General features: G+C 43.8%; 1 long non-coding RNA gene across 1 annotated transcript in view; it reads right to left on the bottom strand.

Annotated features, from left to right (window-relative positions):
• LOC144464536 (uncharacterized) overlaps nt 1-1,490 on the bottom strand; it is a 114,278-nt gene extending 112,788 nt beyond the window's left edge. The window contains exon 1 of the long non-coding RNA XR_013492245.1: nt 1,130-1,490. This is a non-coding gene — a long non-coding RNA (uncharacterized LOC144464536). The remainder of the gene's footprint in view (nt 1-1,129) is intronic.
• Between the last annotated feature and the right edge of the window lie 21,211 nt (nt 1,491-22,701).

Genomic DNA, 22,701 nt, shown 5'->3' with positions numbered 1-22,701 from the left:
CATTTGCAGGAGCCCCCACAATCTCCATGACAACCACTTGCCATGACACCCCCCTCCACCCCCACCATGACAACGTCTGTCACCCGGCTGTCTCCCTGAGACCTGTGAAGGAGCTAATATGGCTGCTGTGGAGAAGACCACCCTCTTCTCATCCTAATCCCTCCACCCCAGGGGGTTAAAGCAGCTAAATCTGAGGAAGTGCCTTTCATTCAGACAATAAAACCCAATCTCTCCTCATGGGCGACCTATTCCCTCTGAGCAGTGCTGATAAACAAGGAACAAACAATTCCCTAGAACTGTAGCTTCTCTCTTGGAGCCTGCTAAAAAATTCCTTGAATGGCTGCTGTAACCTGGTTTAAGGCCCAACTGAGTGGTTATTTTGAAACTGAGCTGTCTGCACACATAAATGGAAGGAGAATTACAGTCTACTGGAATTTGTGTGCACTTAAGTGTGTATTCGACAGAAGTACAACCCAAACACTCACATGGACACACCACTTCTTAAAGCATCTCTTTGTCTCTGGGGATTGCATAACGATTCCATGACAGCCTGTCAGACATCATATGAAATTGATTCCACACAGCCAAAGCTCCCCTCTCCCTTTCTGTGCCATTATCCGTATCCCTTGACAACTCCGCAGTTGATCAGTCTCTTTTATCATCTTAGAAAATGGTCCACCTTGTACTCTCCAGGGCCAACAAAATGAAAGAGAGGTACAGCCACAAAGGGATGATGTAAAAGTGCAGAAAACATTGTCAGGATCACTTTTGGACTGGAAGTCCAGCTACGAATGTGATACCTTTCAGGTCTTGCTTCTTCAAAGGCACTGTGGAGCTTTTGACCTGCAGGTTTTGCCAGATCAGAACAACTCTACTCACCAGTGGAAATCCACTAATTTGACTGGAACGTGTATCATCCTTAGAAAACTACATTTTCAACACTAACACCAATGAACATTCAAGTGACAATGATATGTGTGGAATTTAGTCTTGAGGTTTCACAAAAAGGAGTGTAATAGACAGACATTAAGATGCTGTACTGTCGAAATGCATGAATGAGAATGTGTGAGGCAGTGAAGGTGTGTATATCAGGTGCACATGCATTGTAGCAGAGTACCGTGTGACTTACCCCTGGCTGTCCCTGAGGGCTGAACATGCTCTGACAGTGCTGATGTTTCTCAGCGTCTCGCTTCTTCAAAAGCTTCCATCTACAGTATGTTCGCAATCACTCTAAACTTCCAGACATGCTCTCTCTTTCTCTCTCCTGTTCCTGTCTACCTGTACTGTCCCCATCTCTCTCCTTTTGCCTACTTCTTCTCCTTTGTTCCTTAATATCTTACTCTTAGTTTTCTTGCACTGCATTTCACTTTCTCCCTCTTTCTTTCTTCTCCACTCAACTCTCTTTCTCTCCCTTATTCCTTTCTCCTCCTCCTCCTCCTCCTCCTCCTCTCTGTTGCCCTCACCAGCGCTCCAGGAAATTGGTATCGCTGTCTCTTGGCTGGCAAAGAGAACAGGCAGACACATGGGAGGGCTGTTTTGTAATCCAGCAGGTCATACCACCCTGGCACAGGAAAAGGGAGGGAGGGGAGGGGGAGGGAAGACTGAGTAGGCCTATACTACTACCTTCCAACCTATACCTTTGCTGCATCCCTCTGTCTGCGAGCTGATGGTCTCTCCCTTTTTTCCCACTGATGACGGGAGGTCTTGCTTCGCTACATCCTCTCTGCATGTTGAGGTTTAAGGAATGAACAAGGAAGGGGAGAAAGGAGGCAAACAAGGAACAGAAAAAGAAAGATAGGGAGAGAATGGGAGTGGGAGGAAGAAGTGTGGGAATGAAAGGATGGAGTAGAAGAAAGGAAAAGAAAGGAAAGGAAAGGAAAGGAAAGGGGAAAGGATGGGAATGTAAGGAAAGATGAACAGTGGATTGGTATGACGGGGAGGATGCCTTGAAGGGTTGTAGACTGAATCAATGAAGCCTCTTAGCTAAGGACATATTTTTAAGTATAGGAATAAAATGTATGAGAAAAATGAACAAAGAGCTTGGTGATGAATTTGTGATGCTTTATGCTTTAGGTTACAACCCAGCCGCATTGTGTGTGAGAGTGTGTCAAATAGACAGACAGACTAGCAGAGGAGAGACAGGAAAACACAGAGGTTAGGTCTCGGGGAGACTGACCAGCTTCCTGCTTCATTGCAAGCTGTCGTCTCTCTCACAAATGGTTAAACTACCATCCCTTCATAATGACTTTCACCTCAGTCAGCTCAGGAAGACGCTGTTCTTCTGCAGTCAAAATATTTTGGATATGGAATGTTTACCAACCTGATTGCACACAATAGTGATAGTGGACAAATCTGCAACACCCTGGACTCTTGAATACAGATGCAGTCATTCCTCCGTGATTGGGCTCAGGCAGATCCGTGACCTTGCCAGGTCCTTGGCTGGCCTTTGGCTGGAATGAGAACCCTCACGAAAACGTAGTGAATAGCCGACTCACATCACTCCTTAGCGAAACTGGTTGCGATGGATGATCTATCCACCAGGAGGAGCAGTGATTATGGGAGCTGAAGCAGTTTACTGTGCCTGAAATCAGCTGACAAATCAGCTATTCTTATCATATTTGATGTGAACGGTAGATTCAGTGAGTGTGATACCCACATGGAGCTTACTTTTAATGATTATTATCATATCATGATGAAAAGGTCATTAAATATTAACATATTATAAAACCCTGATTTCATAAATACAATACTGTGCTGGGATGGCTGTAGGAGTTACTGAATACAGTACCTTTTGTTCTGTCAACACATTCTCAGTCCCACCTCGTCACATATCGACGTTTGGGCGTGGACTTTCAATCTCGAGATACAAGGTACCCTAGGTAGGTTGGTTTTTGACATTCTGGGACATTGTGTCAATTTCTGCCTGTTACATACTTTATCAGTTTTAAAAGTCCACAAATTGTTTGTTCATGTTTGAGGAACATAAAAAATGTATGAATATAACATAATCAAATTTAGATTTTTTTTAAAGTAATTATAATGATTGGATTATTTAATTTGTGGGCTAAATAAATACTGTGATCCCAATTAAGACTCTAAAAGCCCTTGGATGATATCCTGTGCTTTCAGCCTCTAAATGTCTTACATGCTGCTCTTAGATGTAGCAAGATAATTCCTCCATGGAGTCCAGACACTGGTTGTCGTGGTGGCTGGTGATTCTCAGACTTAAGGATGATGAAGCTGATGAATCTGCAAAGACTTGGTGATGATGGGGAGGTGGAGGGTGCGCACAACTGCAGCATAAAATAACTAAAGAGACCAATATTTAAAACAAGAAGCAGTAAGATGATAGGTTAACAGAGAGGGTGTGTTGCTGTGCTATTGGTGTGATCAGCTGACAGGACAGCTGATGTCTTAATTGATAGCCCCAATAATGACAGAAAGAAATTAGTGAGCATGCATGCAAGGAGTGAATGGTAGATGTTATGAAAAATATTTTAAAGACCTAATGCCGAGGTCAGATTACATAGTATCAGCCCAATTATAGCCTGATGCAGTGCCGTACAGTATTGGCTTGGATCATGAACAACAATGAGTGTCCTACGCGATAATCCATCGTTTTATCTTGTGTAGTGTGTCATAGAAAACAACAATCGACGCCATGTCTGGAGCGCCTCAATGACGTCTCGACAGAAAGTCTAGCATGTTTGATTTTCTTTTGGTTGTTCATGACTTCTTCCATTACAGCGGTCACTCTGACCAATAAAACATAGAGCAATCTGCTGCTGTGAACAACTGTATAGCAACAACACCACAGCCTTTTTTCCTCTAGGGATGTTACCATGACAGAGTGAAAAAGGAAAATTGATGGCGTGAAACAGCAGAAGTATTTCAGCATCCCCAGTGAGTACTGCCATTAGCATCAGGTTAGCAAAGAATGTTATTTCTTCATAATGTTGACAAACATAAAGTAATAAAATTCACAAATAGTGGCGGGGCTTTTACTCACCACAACTGCAGAGGGAACCAGCTTCATTTGAAACAGACTACATTAGATTAGAAACAGGCCATTATTCATTATTCCCTACATTTGTCTGTTTGGACTTTTAATCTGCTCCCGTTTGCCCTGTTTAAGTTAATGCATCGTACCATAATTTAAAACTCAACATTTCCTGTATGCGTTTAGAATTAAAAGCCCATTATAATTTCAGTTGAGAGAATCCCTTCATTTTCTAAATAGGCTTTTATTGTGAAATATTTGCAGGAACTTTTTGTGGAGGATTCAGTGACTTGCATAATTTGCATGGGGTACTTCAAATGTAACTCCTGCCATCTGCTGGTGCTTTTTAGGTTACTACAATAACTTTTCAGCTTGGACATGAACAGCCACAGTGACTGAAATAATAGTAATAATGATAAAAATAGGACACGAATAACCCGATGACATCACACACGTCGTTAAATATGACCAGGGATAAGTGGTCCTGGACCATCGTGTAGTCTGTCATGTCTCTCAGTCAAGTCACAGCAAGATTTTATGACTCCAAAATCGCCTAACCTGACATAGACTGTCGGAACGCACAAAAATGTTGTGTAGTGCAGTAGCAGATCCTGATATGGGCCGAATGGGCGTGTGGCTGGGGGAGCATAGGGGGTTGTCGCTTAGGGTGCCATTTAGGCTAGAACCACCACTGGTGTAGTGTGAACCCAGCATAAGCATGCAAAAGTAACATTTTCCTGACTGAACTTTCGCTAGAGCTTCATTGGTCAAATGTAACTAAGTGTGTTTACTCAAGTACTGTACTTAAGTACAGATTTGAGATATGTTTACCGCACTTGAGTATCTTAAGCTCATGCCATTTTCTACTTCTACTCCTCTACACGTCAGAAGGAACTATTGTACTATTTGTACTCCACTACAATTATTTCATAACTCACTTATTCTTGAGATAAAGGACCAAAAAAAAAAAAAAAAAATCCTTTTTCTAAAAATGCACACTATATTTATTGGAATTGGATATGTCTGTAGAGAAAATTCTTAACTATTTAAGTATGTAAAGGAACAGGTTCTAAATAAAAATACTTAAAAAAAAATAAACATGTTTCACTTTAGAAATTTATGTGTCAACTCCGCCAGAACCACTAAAAAATCTACAATTTTAATTCTTCTTCTAAGGTCCTGAAATACATTGGAATGGTGTTTAGTCACATTGACATGCAATAAAATACAATATATAAACTTGTGTTGTGATTTCACACTATTCTGAATGCCCAAGTTTCTTAATGTCTGCATTTTCAATCTTTGTATTTAATTCTAATACCATAAAAGCAATTTCCTTAGATAAATAAGACATAAAATGATGTAGATTAGATAATCCTTTATTACATAAGCAACATTACATCTGGAAGTGTTGATGAAGAACTGACGGTGTTGACAATAAACTTATGTGCATTACTGATTAATAAACAAACATGATTTTAAACAGATTGAGGTGACAATAGATGAAGAACAAACTTTTTCTCTTTTACTGAACATAAATAACACAAGTAACAGTTAGCAAACATCCTGTAAATTACACCGTTTACAACTATCTTCAAAAACTATGTGTTTAGTGATAGCTAGTGGTGAAAATAAAAGCATAATGGATTAGGTAGAAATTTAATGTAGCATTTTTAGTCATGTTAAATTAGTGAAATTAGAAATTATTCCGTTTTTCTGACATCAGAATAAACCCTTTATATCTACATAGAGGCAGGTCCGTCCACGTAGGTTGCCATTCAATGTAAAATTCAGTTTCACCACTGTCTGTTGCTAAAGTTAACATACTGCCCCTTCAATTTAATATATATTTATATAATTATATAAATCCCTGAAATAAAATTTTAATCCTTCACTACGTTCACAGATAATACTATATTTGCACATATAGGGCCGGATCTACTAAGATCCCAATTTGCGTGTACTAATTTGCCTGCACAATCTAGAATTTTGCGTGTGGGGCTGAACCGCGGTTTGCAGGTGATTTACTAAGAGTGATTGTCATACTTCAAAAACATCATCAATAAGTGATTAATATAGGGGGGATCAAAATAAAATAAATAAATAAAATAAAAATCAACCAGCCACCCTCCTCCCCTGACAAGTAAAGAACAGTCCCTGAAGTGCGGTGAGGTTTGTGGGCCGTTACCTGCCACAAAGAGAGAAATGTGAACGTCTCGTTTCTCCTCTGACACATCACATACCTGTGTGCCGCCACGGCACGGCTGTTCATGTATTTCTGGGCAGTCATGAAGTCAACAAAGAGGAAATTATTGGACCTGGAGCCAGACTTCCCCGTTGCCGGTAAGCCCTTTTCTTGCGGCGTATTTGACAGGAATCAACCAATCATGCGGGACAAGGTCTCAATTTGCGTGACGCGTGAAAAGAGACAGAAATGCTGTGCAGTCCCGCGCAGTGCAGGACATCTGGTCACCCTACTGAAAGCCACTAGCAAGCAGCAGCTAGTAGGGGGCCCCATTAGGGGGGATTCCAATGTGTTGTCATTGTTGCAGTGTCTATAGGGGTTCCATCATATTGTCATTGATATGGACCAATGTCAGCCATCTCTGGGGGCCCCCTTCCAGCTCGGGGCCCTAGGCAATTGCCTAGTTTGCCTGTCCCGTTGCGACGGCCCTGATGAGCGCTAACAGCATCGGTTCTTTTGTGCCAACGCGGAACTCCTCTGCACACACACACACACACACACACACACACGCCTATACGACAGGGTAACCAGTGAACAGCTGAGCGGCCGCGGTGGAAACAAAGTGAAGATAACTCGAAAATTACTCAAGTTGATGGCAGCTACACTCGTTACTGTAAGTGACATTAACCCTTAGTGAATAAGAAGCCAATACTTTATCAATACATGTGCTCAGCAAGCATGAACATGTAAACATGTAGACAGTGATATTCAATATGCTCCGTTCACAGTCTCTCATCCACCACCACTAACGTTATGTCTTACACAAGGACAGCACGCTAGTTCAGCTGGTAGTGAATTGTTACTAATAAGCTCAAATGGCAGCTGTCTGTATGTAGACTAACTTAGTTTGACACTTACCTTAAAATACTTTTAAACTTTAAACCTCCTCTCCCCACATCGACATGTAACCAGCCAAGCTGGCGGGGCCAAATACAGGGCACATGCCGAATCATCTACGTCATCAGGGTAATTTGCCTAGACTTAGACTTCGCAGAACCTTTAACGAGTGCAGTGTAGATCCTGATATGTTAAAGGCTGCAGTTCCAGTGAAAGCAGTCAACAGGACAGTGGGATTTGAGATGTCTGCCTCTTCAGCATGTCTTATGACAGTAGATGCATTTGATGAGATGTGACTTTCCTGTTCCAGCACCACCATCAATGTAAATGAAAAACTGCTCTGGGTTTAGGCCACAGACACGCTTCAAGCACCAGTCTCTCACTGCATAGAATACACATGCTTATTCCTGTTTCAGACTTTGATACATATGGCATAACTGTGTGGGGTCTAATGCAGGGGGCTCTCTGATCGCTCTGGCCTGTGTTACAGCATTAGCCTGATTACTGTAGTCTGGGACATTCTCTTGTACATTTTCATGATCTGGCTCTCTTGCCTGCAGATCTTCAACACACTCCATCCCCACAACTTCAGATTCTGGTGCCAGATTACACCATTCATCAGTCACACTTCTGTTCTGTTCAAACTCCTCAACTGCCGTATGTGGGGAGATATGGTCTTTTCAGTTCCTGGTCTGATCGATGAGGAAGGTACAGTTTTAGTAATTTATTTATTTATTTATTAGGATCCCTATTAGCTGGTGCAGAACATCAGCTTCTCTTCCTGCGGTCCACACATAAACATACATGACATACAACATGTACACAAATACACATACATTTACAAACTCAGTGCTCAGTGAAAACAATGGTTCAATTCATATAAAGCAAAAGTAGTAACCATAATACAAATTATTCAGAATAAAATCAGATTAAGGTAAAACATACCTCTAAGTGTGTGTGTGTGTGTGTGTGTGTGTGTGTGTGTGTGTGCGCACGCGTGAGTGTGTATTCTACATGTACATCCTATCTTATATGTATATGTCCAAGTATAAACTGTCTACAGCCGTGGAGCTATGAGATGTTGTTTCAGTTGTCTTTTAAAACTTAATTTTGTCTTTTGCTTAGTGATGTGTTTTGGCCAAGAGTTCCATCCCACCATTGCTCGGTACTTTGCTGTTCTTTGCATTGACTGTGTTCTGGCTTTAGTCAATGTATAGTGACCTCTGGTGGCATTCCTTGTGTGGTGTGTGTGTGTGTATTTCACACACACCACACAACGCATTAGCTGATTGTATAAGACATTTGGATATTTTGACTCGTTAATATTTCTCAAACAAACAAGGAGTGATGATCCAGGAGAGCCTGACATGCATTTTATTGACATTTGCCCTGACTGTACTTTGAAGGGCCAGCCAAGCTGCTGTTCTGTGGCAGCTGCAGCTTTCCTACGTCCTTCTTGTTTGCACCAGACCAAATCACTGAGCAATAATCTAAATTTGATAAAACATGAGTTTGGAGTACTTGCTTGGTCAATTGTGGTGTCAGAAAGGCAGAGCATCTTTTAATAACAGATATGTTCCTTCCCATCTTCCTAACAACAGAGGTAGTTAACTTAACCTGTTAACTTAGGTTCGGGAGCAGAACCACGCCTCAACCACACCTCTAATCACCTGCCAAGCCTACTTATGCCGGGTCAACCCATCCTACCCTGTTTGTCTCAAGATTTCTCGAGCTCAGACAGACCGTGCGTCTTGCCTTAACGCTTCATAGAGAAAACTTCAAACAAAGACAAAAACGTAAAGATTGTCTAAACATTACCTACCATGGATCCGGTACTGCAGATCTACCCGACCGATTCAGACGGCGATCCGTTCGATGATCTGTTCGACACCGGTCCCCCCAGACTCAGCAGCAACCAGACCGCAGCCAAACACGCCAGCGTAGATGCTTGCGTTCAGAGGTCAGCATACCTCAGTCCCGGTGTCTCGATTCAAGCTCCGCCAACAAGATCTCTCCGACTCCGACTCAGACTGCGGGGGTCCGCAGATCTCAGGCCTCCTCTCCTCCTTCAGCGAGGACCAGACACCGCGGGCACGGGCAACCCTCCAACCCTCTCCTCATTGGCAGCTGACCCCATCGCCTAGGCTTAGCTCCCGGCTCTTCAACACGGCGCACCCACGGTGCGCCCTCATCTGCGAGTCGGCAGTCTCCGCGTCCTCAAACTGAGCCCAATATCAGAGACTCCAACGTTTCCTGTGGAGCAAGGGCATCCCATTTCACCGCAACGCCAACAAAGCCACACTTTTCCGACTGTATTCAGCCTCTATCAACGCAACAACAGACTCCATACCTCCCGCTCTTCCGGCTTCCTCACCCGTGCCACCAACTGCCGGTGTCGTCAGGTGTGACGTCACAGGGCTGTCGCTGCCTCAGCCACAGCCTGCATCATCAGCCCCCTCTGGTGGGGGCCAGGTTGTATGTCGCCCTGTGCCTGCTCCCTCTGTTCCTGAATTCTCTCAGATGATTTCAGCTTTCTTTTCATCCCTGTCTTTGCAGGCTTCACAAAATCCCCATGCACAGACATCCTTTCATCCCATCATCCCTTCCTCTACCCTTCCTTCTGCCGTTCCCAGCAACACAGCTTCTACTCCTCTTTTTTCTGCAATAGCCAATGCAGCAGCAGGAGAGCCTCAGTCAGCAACTCAAGGGGTCCCACCACAGACTAACCAACTCGGTGATCTCCAGCCTCTTCCTTCACTTTCAACTGGTCTATCCTTTCCCCCTCCCCTCTCCATCCCCACCCCATCCCTTCCCCAACACCCAAATGTATTTTGTCATTGTACTGGCAATTTCACCCTCGCCACAACGGCACCACCTGTCCAGCCAGCTTCATCTGTTCATCGCCCTTCTCCCGTCTCTCCTGCACTATGCCAACAGATTCTCACTGGTAATTACGTAGATTTAGCCCAGCTTCTTAAACCATCAGTCATCGACACTAATCAGGTCAGGGAAGTGCAGACAAACTACGGCTCCATGCAACTCCGCCACTCACTACCCTCACAGTCTAACCCCCACAGAATTTGCCTTTGCTTTTTCTCTCTACCGCGACGTCATCTGTTCTGCATTTCCCATACGGAGAGCAGAGCTGGATGATTATCTACCTATCGTGCTCGACATGGCCCTACATTTTGGAGAGACAGGGTTTTACAGTTACCAAGTGCACTTCGCTAACCAAGCAGCTGGCTGGATACAGCAATTTAACCAGGGAACGTACTGGGGCACCCTTGACTCTGAACTCTACTGCCGCATATTTGCAGCCCACAGGTCCCTCTCCTGCGAGCTATGTGGAGCCCCTTCTCACCCTGCCACAGCATGCACTGTCACTGCTCCACTACCTCGCTCACGTCCATCTTCCTCATGCAACACCCCAGTCTTTAACCGCCTGTCACCTGCCGCACCCCCACCTCCCATCATTCCTAGGCCCGCTAACATACATCCTTCGGTCAATGTCCCCATGCCAAAGGGGGTTGACAGATGGGGAAGGTCGATCCTCTACCAGGGTGGCAGAATGGTGTGCAACAATTTCAACCACCTGGGCTGCGCTCTTTCCAACTGCGGCCTCCTGCATGTCTGCTCCTTCTGCGGTGGTGTGCATGCCAGGAGCACCTACCCCCACAATCCAACCACAGCTGCAGACCAACTTGTACAGCACCTCAGCACTCCCGTTCAGGTAAATGCCCTTGCCACCACTCCACAAAACCATCCTGATAGACAGCTTGTTCATTTTCTTATAGATGGCTTCACACATGGTTTTCATCCTGTCAGTTCTCCCTGACATTTCCCACATCTGTCACAACCTCCAGTCTGCTCTTGCAGAACCTCACACTGTCGACACCCTGTTGGCTAAAGAGGTCAAAGAAGGACTCATGATAGGCCCGTTCGATATTCCTCCTTTTCCTCTGTTCCGCATCAGCCCAATAGGTGTTGCCACTCGCAAATACTCTGGAAAAAAGAGGCTTATTATGGACCTGTCTTCCCCACATGGCTCACACATTCCAAGCATCAACAGTGTCATTCCCAGTCTGGATTTCCCCATGCAATACGCAACCATCGACCATGCCATCACCGTCATTCGGCTAGCAGGATGTGGAGCTTGGCTTTCTAAAGCAGACATCACCAGTGCATTCAAAGTTTTGCCCATTCATCCTGACTTCTGGCATTTTTTCGGCATTTGCTGGAAGGGGGCATATTATTTTTCTGTGCGCCTTACCTTTGGCTGCAAAAGCAGTCCTAAGATCTTCGATTCTCTTTCAGAAGCCCTATGCTGGATCCTTACTAACAACCACAGGCTCCCTTACATTCTCCATCTTCTTGACGATTTTCTCGTCGTCACTCCACCATCCTCATCTCCTCGCCACGGGCTCAATATGCTCACTAACGCTTTCTCTGAACTTGGCATCCCTCTTTCCAAGGAGAAAACATCAGGACCTGGCACTTCCATTGAGTTCCTTGGCATCACCCTGGACTCAATTTCTTCCAAGCATCTCTGCCCTTGGAGAAAATACAGCGCATCTCTCTGCTTCTGTCAAACTACCCCCTAGCAGACAGATGCACCAAACACCAGCTGTTAGCCCTCCTTGGCCATCTCAATTATGCCATCCGCATAATCCCTCAAGCTAAATCCTTCTTGTCCATCCTTTTGTCTTAGGCTTCTGCCATTCCCTCTCTCCACGATAGGGTCATTCTAGACGATACCTGCAAAATGGAAATGCGTATGTGGCTACATTTCCTATCTTCTTGGAATGGCATTTCCTCTTCTACAACGACTTTATCACCCAGCCTGAGGACATTCAACTTTTCACAGATGTGGCGCTACTATGGAGGGAGAAGGTTTGCCTCCGCTTGGCCCCCAGAGTTCGAATCCCTCGACTCAGAGTCTCGCTCTCCTTCCTCTGCGCTTCACGTGCTGTATCCCATCATAAGCTGCCATTCTTTGGGGGCACAAATGGTCTAGGAAGTCCATACTTACCCACTCCGATAACACCGCAGTCGTAGAGATCCTGAACAAAGGTCAGTCTCGTTCTTTAGCCATCATGCAGTTCCTGTGCAGACTCACCTTATTCTCAGCTCAACACCAGTTCATCCTCCGGGCAGCCCACGTTCCCGGTCATCACAATAGCATTGCTGACTCATTGTCTCGCTTCTCGTTCCAGAAATTCAGACACTTGGCCCCAGAATCGGATCTTCACCCAACACCTATCCCACTGTTTTCAGCCACAATATTCAACTAGCTCCACAGCAGTCAAACCTTTCTCACGCTTCACAAGAAGCCATCCTCAAAGGTCTCGCCCCAAGCACACTCTCAGCCTACCTAACTGACATAACCATCCACACTGCTGACTTACTCATATTCACACTCCGAAGGAGCAAAACAGATCAGTTGGGAGTTTCTTTCCCTATCTACTGATTCTGCCTCGAATCCTACCTCAGCCCATACGAGCCACTGACCAAATACATCAGCTCCAGGTATGCTGCCAAGGCATCACCTCAACACCCACTCTTTCACACTGAAACAGGAAAAATGGCCAATTGATTCTGGTTCCAGAAACACTTACACCAAGTCCTATGCTAGAACTCTATTCTAGCCACTCCTTCCGCATCGGCGAAGCATCCACAGCAGCCAGACTAGGCATCTCAGACCAAACCATTCAGGTCCTAGGCCGCTGGTCATCCCAAGCATATCGCTCCTACATCCGCGACAATCTTAACGATCTCCGTCAAGCTCATGTTCAAATCAGCTCAATTTAAATCTGACTCTTTTGGGAGCCAGTGATCAGCTCGGGCGGATTATGCTTAATACAGAACCCCCACACTGAGTCTCCCTCCACCCGGTCTCCAATACATCCTCCCAGACCAGCCTAACAGATGACATCTTCCCTCTACCTCACCCACATCCATTCATCTATTCTTAACATTCAATAACTCCTGTATTCCATTAAACCTTTAAACGACATATTGTTGTGGCGTGGTTCTTGCTAGTGAATCTCTATGTGTCTTGTCCATGACAAATTACAATCTACAGTAACACCCAACAGCTTTGTTTCTTCCACTTGTTCGACAGCATTATTTAGTATCAGGTTTAGCTGTGGTTTCTGATATATTCAAGACTAGTTTGTTATTGGTAACCCAGTCTTGAACTGTTTGCAGTTCTTCATTCAGGGGAATCGTGATGTCATTTACTGTGGGTGCATACATATATATTGTTGTATCAGAATACATGGACATATTTGCATTTTTGAGAACAGATGGGAAATCACTGGTGAAAATAGAAAACAACAATGGACCTAGGGAACTTTCTTGTGGAATTCCACTTTCAACGGGTCTAGCCCCAGAGAGGCTACCATTAAAGAATACCCTCTGAGTTCTATTCGATAGATAACTTTCTATCCATGATAGCGCTGTCTACGTGAAACATAACACCTCAGTTTATTTAACAATATTTTGTTGTCCACCACATCAAATGCAGCACTAAAATCTAACATTACTGTTCCCACAATATTCTTTTATCAATTTCTTTCAACCATTGCTGTGGCTGTTTTTTTTTTTTTTTTTGCATGTTTTTGCATTAGTCTTCGTAGCTTAGCGCCACAAAAGGGTGTAAGCTTTTTATGAAGATTGATGCACTGTTAGTCTTGCAGTCAAATATTTTATACCCATACTGTGCGTGATTGTGACCGTCACCCACCCTCCCTGGAGACTAGCCTATCAGCTTTATTGGAAAAACTTCCTAATATGAGCCAGAGAGGCCCGTGATACACCATAGTGTGTCAAGGGGAGAGTAAGGGACAAGCAGGGGGGACTGAGGGACAGGTGCTTAAGTCCTGAGTTATATAGTGACAGTGCATGCGGAGAAGAAGGAGGGAAAAAAAAACAGAGGAGAAACAGGCAGTGTAGCTGATGTATTGTGGCCTTGAGGTTGTTGTGGTCCATACAGATTACCAAAAATAAACAAATAAATGTATAATAAAGAAAAGAAAAAAAACAAAAAACAAACAAACAAACAAACAAACAAAAAAGAAGTCTATATTGAACACCAGAAATGTGAGAGTCCTGGTAGTGGAGGAAAGCCCGATTGTGGAGAAGAGTTGCCAGAGCAGTGTGGTAGGTTTGAGAAGCAAGTGCGCCCCTTTTGAGTGATCCCATCGGTTCTTTGCGATGCGTCACGGAGCTTAAGTATCGAACGTGCATGCATGTATTTGAACCCTCCCAATGTGTTTATGAGAACCATTAGTGCTGTGGCTGTTGAGTGCCCCACTCTACATGCATGCTGGTAATCACTTGTCAGATTGTTATCTGAAAAGCCATTTTATATTTGTTGGGTTTTTATAATGCAAATAACTCTGTTTAGATAAAACCTACAAGCTTCTCTTCCTATGACTTTTCCTAAAAATGTGTCTTGTATGTTTTCTGAAACCTATAGGTTACAAAAATGAAACACACTAGACTTCTGAGCATTTATACCTCCGACCGCAGTAGTGGTCACACAGACCGCTGCTGAAAATTATACATTTTGATACATTTTGTGCCATTGTTTTCCCGTGGCTATTGTGTTATAAATTCATACACTGCAAATCAAAGAGGTGCAGAGAGAGGGAGAAACACAGACAGAGAGAAAGACAGAGAGATAGAGAAAAAGACAGAGAACAACTGAACATACAGGTAGGCTATACATATTGCAAAACTCTGTAAAAGTACACCAAAGCATACATTTTCGTTTCCAAATATTTATTTGAAAACGAAATAATTCTAAAGTTGTTGATATAAAGCCTGATAACAGAAGAATGATATTTCGTAATCAATAAATGATCGCATTATGTTCCTGTGTGTTTATTGTTTATGTTTTTCAGTCCCGAGCACATGTGAGCAGGGAGGAGATGGGACCCGCAGCAGCAGCGCAGCAGCAAAAAAAAAAGAAAAAAAAAAGGCATTATAAAAACCCGATAAATAGTGTTAATTAATTGACATGAGACATTGGAGAGGTTGTCAGTCCTATTCTATAGTCTATAATATCTTTTTTATTTTATCATAATTTCCCGTGCTTCTGAGCACACGGGCAGCATAAACAATGAAGTTACATATGACGGTCTGGCAGACCGTTGCGGCGCTGTAATCCTGGCGGTCCTAGTGTTAATAAAGCTTATAGTTAGAGCCAGCTCAGGCTTGCCTTGTACCAGCCCCTAGTTAGGCTGACTTAGGCCTAGTCTGCCGGGGCACCTCCTATAATACACCGGACACCCTCTCTCCTTCTCTCTCTCTCTCTCTCTCTCTCTCTCTCTCTCTCATGTCCTGTTACTGCATCTTGCTAACTTGGCTGTACTGCATGTCACTAACTCTGCTTTTTCTCCGGAGCCTTTGTGCTCCACTGTCTTGCAGGTTAACTTATATCGCAGTGGTGCCTGGATAGTGTGATGTGTGTGGTTGTGCTGCTGCCGTGGTCCTGCCAGATGCCTCCTGCTGCTGCTGTTATCATTAGTCATACTTCTACTGTTATGCTTTCATTAATGTTGTTGTAAGCTATTATCGTTACCGTCTGTCCTGCATCTCTCTCTGTCTCTCTCTCTGTCTCATTGTGTCATACGGATTACTGTTAATTTATTATGTTGATCTGTTCTGTATGACATCTGTTGCACGTCTGTCCGTCCTGGAAGAGGGATCCCTCCTCAGTTGCTCTTCCTGAGGTTTCTACCATTTTTTTCCCCCCCGTTAAAAGTTTTTATGGGGGGAGTTTTTCCTTATCCGCTGCGAGGGTCCTAAGGACAGAGGGATGTTGTATGCTGTAAAGCCCTGTGAGGCAAATTGTGATTTGTGATATTGGGCTTTATTAATAAAATTGATTGATTGATTGATTGATTGATTATTTTGAGTTTGTCTCCAACAGAGATGCAAAGAATATTGACATCCGCTGTAAACTCTGTGGTGGCAGCAAAATACTTGCAAGCGCAAAAAACACCACATCAAATTTGATAAAGCACCTGTTACGGCTGCACAGCAACGTCAAACTTGTCACAAAAAACCCTGCTGGGGAGACAAAGGAAGAGGATAGGCCTACTACCAGTGCCAAACAACAGAAACTAGATTTCAATGCAGCAAGACACAATGCCGTACCGTTAAACAGAGATAATCTGAAGAAGCTCGTCGCTGGATATATAGTAGAAGAAATGTTACCCATTTCCACTGTTAACTCCCCCTCATTTCACTGCATTATAGACAAAATACCGACAAGGCGCAACGCCAAGCTGCCACAGAGAAAGACATTTGCGGTCTACTTGGAGAGAGAGTATACAGTGATGGAATCGAACTTGAGGGCCGCACTCAAAGAGGTAGAGTTTGTGTCCACCACCGCGGACATTTGGACAGCTAATAAAAAAAGCTTTATGGGTGTTACAGTTCACTGGATTAGCAGCTCAACTTTGAAACACAACAAGCTGCCCTTGCATGTAAAGGAATCCGAGGTAGGCACACGTTTGATGTGATCGCCGCAGAGATCGAACAAATTCATGCATCGTATGGACTGCACGGCAAAGTTGTTGTCACTGTGACAGACAGTGGCTCAAATTTCACCAAAGCTTTGAAAGTATACAAACCTCAACCTGTAGATTCGGATTCTGAGCAAGATGAGGTCCATGACGAGGAGGACATCACTTTAACAGATGTTGCACAAGTCCTCACCGAGTCTGATGGCCAGCTTGCACACAATTAATCTAATTTCCACAACTGATGTTGAGAAATATGTAACAGCTAGTGCAGAGACAAAGACTATATATAGGAATAGTATTGCAAAATGTACAGCCCTTTGGACAAAGGCAAGTCAGTCCACAGTTGCATCAGAACACGTGAAGGAAGTCAGCCACAGAAAGATATTGGTGGATTCAAGATGGCGGCGTGAAGGGCGGAGGTAGTGTAACCAGCTCCCATGCAAAATCCTAACTAGTCCCCTGCCCTGAGTTACTTAATTACAGAAACAACTCCAGCTACACACTAATTGAAACCAACACGGTTCAGCTAAAAATGCCCCCCAAAAGAGCTGAAGCGGCGACGAGGGAAGACAAAAGTGGAAAGCCCCTTCATCAGCCTTGGCTAGCGCCTGCACAGCTAACGCTGCTAATGATAGCTCACCCGAGGAAAACACAGAGAAGCCGCCGACCTGGTTTTACGAGGAAATGGAAAAAGGGTTCGACAAAATTCAATCCATGCTGGACCATTAACTGAACACCCTAGCTGTCTCCGTGGAAACTCTAATCAGCGAAAACCGTGCACTGGGGCAGCACGTTAAAGAGACTGAAGACGAGCAGGTTAGCCACACAAAAAGCCTTGACTTTCTCCATAAAAGCTTTGAGGACCATAAAAACAAGACAGAGGAAGAAATCAGCGGTCTTAAAGACAAGCTAGACGATCTGGAGAACAGAGCCAGATGGCAGAATTTAAGGCTGGTTGGATTCCCGGAAGGTGTGGAAGAGAAAAACGCCATCACCTTTCTACAAGAGTGGCTCCCGAAAATACTTGGCCTTGAGACCGACACCCCAATCGAAATCAAGCGAGCTCACCGTGCAATCCAGCGGCGCCCCATTGAAGGTAACCTTCCCTGGGCTCTAGTCATCCGCCTGCTCCGGTTCACAGACGTGACGAAAATCCTCGACGCAGCACGGAAGAAAAGATCGCTAAAGTACGGTAACTCGGACATCATGATATTCAGGGACATGTCCATGGCTCTTTACAAGAAAAGGAAAGCCTTCATGCCGCTGGAAAAAAGCTACATGACAGCAACATCTCCTTCAGGCTTCTTCACCCCACCAACCTGGTCCTGGACCTCCCGGAGGGACGGCGCACCTTCACATCCCCCGCTCCGGCAGGACACTACTTGGGGAAACATCATCCGGACCTGCTGGCATGAACCCGTGACTGTCATGGTCTCTTCTGACCGGGAAAACAGCCACCACTGCACTGAACAGGCTCCATGTAAGTTAAACAGAGACCTGGAAGTGTACAATTTCTTTTGCCTCGCCTAAAGACTGCTTGTTTAATTGACTGCAGTTAGTCACATATAAGTCGAACTAAGGCTTGGAAGTGTTTTTGTTTGTTGTTGGAGTGGACTATAAACTGTTACATGTGAGATAAACCAGACCTGGAAATGTTCTATTTCTTCTTTTTTTTTTCTTTTTTTTTTTTTTTCTTACTAACTAGTCCATCCTGTGACAACTAGTCACAGAATGGACAAATTAAGGCCTAGCAGTATCCTCATTTTACTTTATTCTTATTTCACCTCGCCTAACCTTAAAGACTACCTGTTTAACTGACTGCAAATATTCATATATCCTCTGTTCTATATGTAATTTGTAATGCTGTTGGCGACAAATAGTGTCATCTGAACGAGCTCTCAGGATTTTCAAGCCTTATTTGAGAGACTGTGGACACCTGCTTAGGGTTACTTTTCTAAGTTCAGCAGAGTTCCCCTTTCACTAGATTATATAAGTAAATTCTGGAGGTGTTTCATAATGGAGTTGTGGTCGTTCAATTTTGCACTCCCTGACCTAGCTTGGGCAGCTTGGTTACACTCGTTAGAGTAGTCTATCTTAATACGCTTGTCGAAAGGAAGAAACATAGGCCAGTCTCTTCTTTTATGGGATGGGTGGGTTTAGAGGGAGGAAGGAGGGTCACTGACAGGGCCGGGTCTGTTTATCTTTTTAGTGTGTTTTTCTCTATTTTGTTTTTTTCTTTTCCTCTTTTTCTTTTCTACCCTTTGTTACAAGACACCACCATATCTTTTACCTCATCTACTGACAATTATCTTCCACATTGCCACACTAGTACATGTTGTGATCCATGTCTACAAATATAACATACAGGTTTCTTAGTTGGAACACCAATGGAATTAATCAACAGGTTAAATGCCGAAAAGTCCTCAGTTTCCTTAGAAATCATAGTATTGGTGTTGCATTCCTGCAGGAATCTCACTTAACAGATGCAGAACACTGCAAACTAGGTAAACAATGGCAAGGCCAAATATACTACTCTTCATTCACCTCTCAGGCACGGGGAGTGGCCATTTTATTAAGAAAAGGGTTACCGTTTCATTTGGAACATGTAGAAAAGGATAAGGAAGGTCGATATGTTTTGGTCAGAGGCTTTCTAGCTGATGAGCCAGTTACTATGCTTAACATTTACGGACCAAATCAGGATGATCCAAATTTCTTTGTGAATCTTTTCTTCAATATAACTTGTGCCCCCACTGAGCTCATCATCGGAGGAGATTTTAACCTGGTTCTGGACCCAGCTAAGGACAGATCCTCTCCAACTTCTAAATCTTTATCCTCAGCAGCTAAGGCCCTTAAAAAAAGAACTAGCAGATCTCAATTTAATCGATGTGTGGAGAGAGAGACACACATCTCTTTGTGAATACTCTTTCTACTCACACGTACATAACAGTTACTCCTGGATTGACATCTTCTTTATGCACACAGGGAAGGAGCATCTCGTTACCTCATGCGAATACTTGGCTAAAACACAGTCAGATCATGCTCCTCTCCAGCTCCACGTGACCAAACAGAACCAAAACAAAAAACCCAAACGCTGGAGGTTCCCCACTCATTTGGTCAGCGATGAGGACTTCATCAAACTAATTAATGAACAGGTTGATTTCTTTCTCACCATAAATGCAGGCTCTGCTTCCCCGTCTATAATTTGGGAATCCTTAATGGCTTATATCAGGGGCTCTATAATTAGCTACTCTTCTTGGAAAAAGAAACAATACCAATCCAAAACGAGGTCGCTGGAGACTGACATTAAAGCCCTTGAAAAAGACCATTCCCACTCTAAAACTCAGGCAACTCTTGATCAGTTAACCGCCAAAAGGGCTGAATATGATGCTCTTACAACACGGGAGGTGGAGAATGTAATGGCTAGGTTGAAACAACGTTATCACGAGCAGGGCGACAAATCAGGAAAATTACTAGCTTGGCAGATTAGAAGGGAGGAAGCTGCGAGATACATCCCGGCTATTAAACCATCGGATGGGAATGACGTGGTCCGCAGCCCCGAACACATTAATCAGGCCTTTATAGAATTCTATAAAACACTTTACTCATCACAGGGTGAGAAGAATCATGACACAGACCGCTTTTTAGATAGCCTGGATCTTCCACAGATGCCAGAAGAAACTCAGACTGGACTTGAAGACAAAATATCCAAACAAGAGGTGCTAGATGCTCTGACTAGGCTTCCAGGAGGAAAGCCCCTGGCCCTGACGGGTTTACTATTGACTTTTTTAAAGCATTCGCAAATAAATTACTTGACCCCCTTATAGATATGTTCAATCACGCTATTGAAATCAATCAGCTACCCCAAACACTGGAAAGGGCCCTTATCACAGTTCTGCTGAAACCAGGGAAAGACCCTATGTCATGTGGGTCATACAGACCCATTTCCCTTCTGTCAACTGAATATAAGGTGCTTGCTAAAATTATAGCCACCAGACTCGAGAAAATAGTTCCTACACTGGTTGACATGGACCAGACCGGATTTATACAAAAACGATCATCAATTGATAATGTCAGGAGATTTCTTAACATAGCGCACTGCGCTAAGTCCATGAATGACCCAGTATTGGCTATCTCACTGGACGCGGAGAAAGCCTTCGACCGCGTCGAATGGCATTTTCTCTTTGCAGTCCTACGTAAAATGAACTTCGGCCCAAATATGTTAAGTATGATTCGATTACTGTACCTCAACCCTACAGCTATGATACAGACAAATTCCAATATATGCCCCCTATGACGGGGCACTCAACAGGGGTGCCCACTCTCGCCCTTACTCTTTGCGTTAGCAATTGAGCCCTTAGCCATTGCAGTAAGGTCCCAACCTTATATCTCAGGGGTCAGAGTTGGGGAGGCGGACCACGTCATCTCATTATATGCGGACGATATAATCCTATTCTTAACCAATTTGAACTCTTCCCTACCAGCCCTTGTAGACCTGCTCTCCACAGATGGTGGAATATCCGGATATAAAGTTAATCTGCTGAAAAGCGTGGCCTTACCCCTTAACTCCCCAGCTGAACAAATCTCACAGGAAAACTTCCCTTTTCAGTGGGATGCTCAATATATTACATACTTGGGTTTTAAGATCCCCACTCAGTTGGATAGAATCTTCTCACTCAACTATGAAGCATTGTTTAATGAGGTGGAGAAGGACCTGGATAGATGGATGCAGCTACCTATTTCACTAATAGGGCGTGTGAACTGTATAAAGATGAATGCGCTGCCCCGATTTCTATACTTGTTCCAAACCCTTCCCATATCGATCCCGAATAAGTTTTTTAAGAAATTAGAAAGTGTGATAACTAGATTCATATGGAGGGGAAGATACCCAGAATAAAAATCAAAACCCTATATAACGCTCCTCAATATGGTGGACTGAAGCTCCTCAATTTTGAACTTTTCCACTGGGCTGCCCAGTTAAGAGCTATCTGGTTTTGGCAGACAGAGATGAGCAACCCTCCTGCTTGGAGGCAAATAGAACAATTCCACACAGCAGATGTGCCGCTAGCCAGCATCCCCTTCATCCAGTCATATTATACTTTGAAGAATAAAAAGAACAACCCATTTATAAATTATACATCCAAATTATGGTCAGTTATACAATCGCGTCTCAAAAGTGTAAACCCACTACACACAAACACCCCCTTCCATAATAATCCCGCTTTGCCATCTGTACTAAGGGATGGGCTCACAAAGATGTGGCATAATAAAGGAGTAAAAACATTCGGAGACCTTTATGAAAAAAACACACTCAGATCTTTCGAACAGTTACGAGACGCCCTCAGCCTCCCTGCTGCACATTTCTTTAAGTACCTACAGGTTAGGCACTACATTAGCACACAACAGGGCGGCCACCCACATCCTCTAGACTCTCCTTTAACTGACGAAATCTTTAAAAACATTCAACACCCGAAGGGTATTGTATCCTTAATTTATGGCAGATTATTAGACCTCTCAGCAAACAAAACCCTCAAATCCAGGGCTAAGTGGGAGCAAGACCTTAATTTCACTTTTGAAGATGGTGATTGGGAAGAAATTTGTCTGGGAGCTCAAAATTTCTCTTATAATAGCCGCCACAAACTTTTACAGATTAATCTCATCCATAGAATTTATTTTACACCAGAAAGACTCCACAAAATTAACAGTACCGTCTCAGAACTGTGTCCTAGATTTAAGATAGAAACGGGAAGCCTCATCCATATGTTTTGGACTTACGAACTTGGGACAATATTGGGGCTATATTTTGGATGCACTAAACAAGATCACAGGAGATGAGATCCCTCACTCACCAAGATTGGTTTTGTTAGGAGACTCGTCGGCCCTGCCTATTAACAGGAGGAAAAATATACGCTTTATCAAACTAAAGTAAGCGATAGATTAGCTGGGGAGGGATGGGGAGGGTGATGACTGGCATGGGTTGGTTTGGGAGGGAGGGCTTTGACAATCTCTGTATTTTCCCTGTCACAAATACTGCGTAATGTCTATGTATCTGAAAAAAATCAATAAAGACATTGTTCAAAAAAAAA

This window comes from Epinephelus lanceolatus, chromosome 10 (assembly GCF_041903045.1).
Source record: "Epinephelus lanceolatus isolate andai-2023 chromosome 10, ASM4190304v1, whole genome shotgun sequence".
NCBI classification, from domain to species: Eukaryota; Metazoa; Chordata; class Actinopteri; order Perciformes; family Serranidae; genus Epinephelus; species Epinephelus lanceolatus.
The sequence above is the reverse complement of the archived record's forward strand: the minus strand, read 5'-3'. Positions and strand labels throughout refer to the sequence as shown.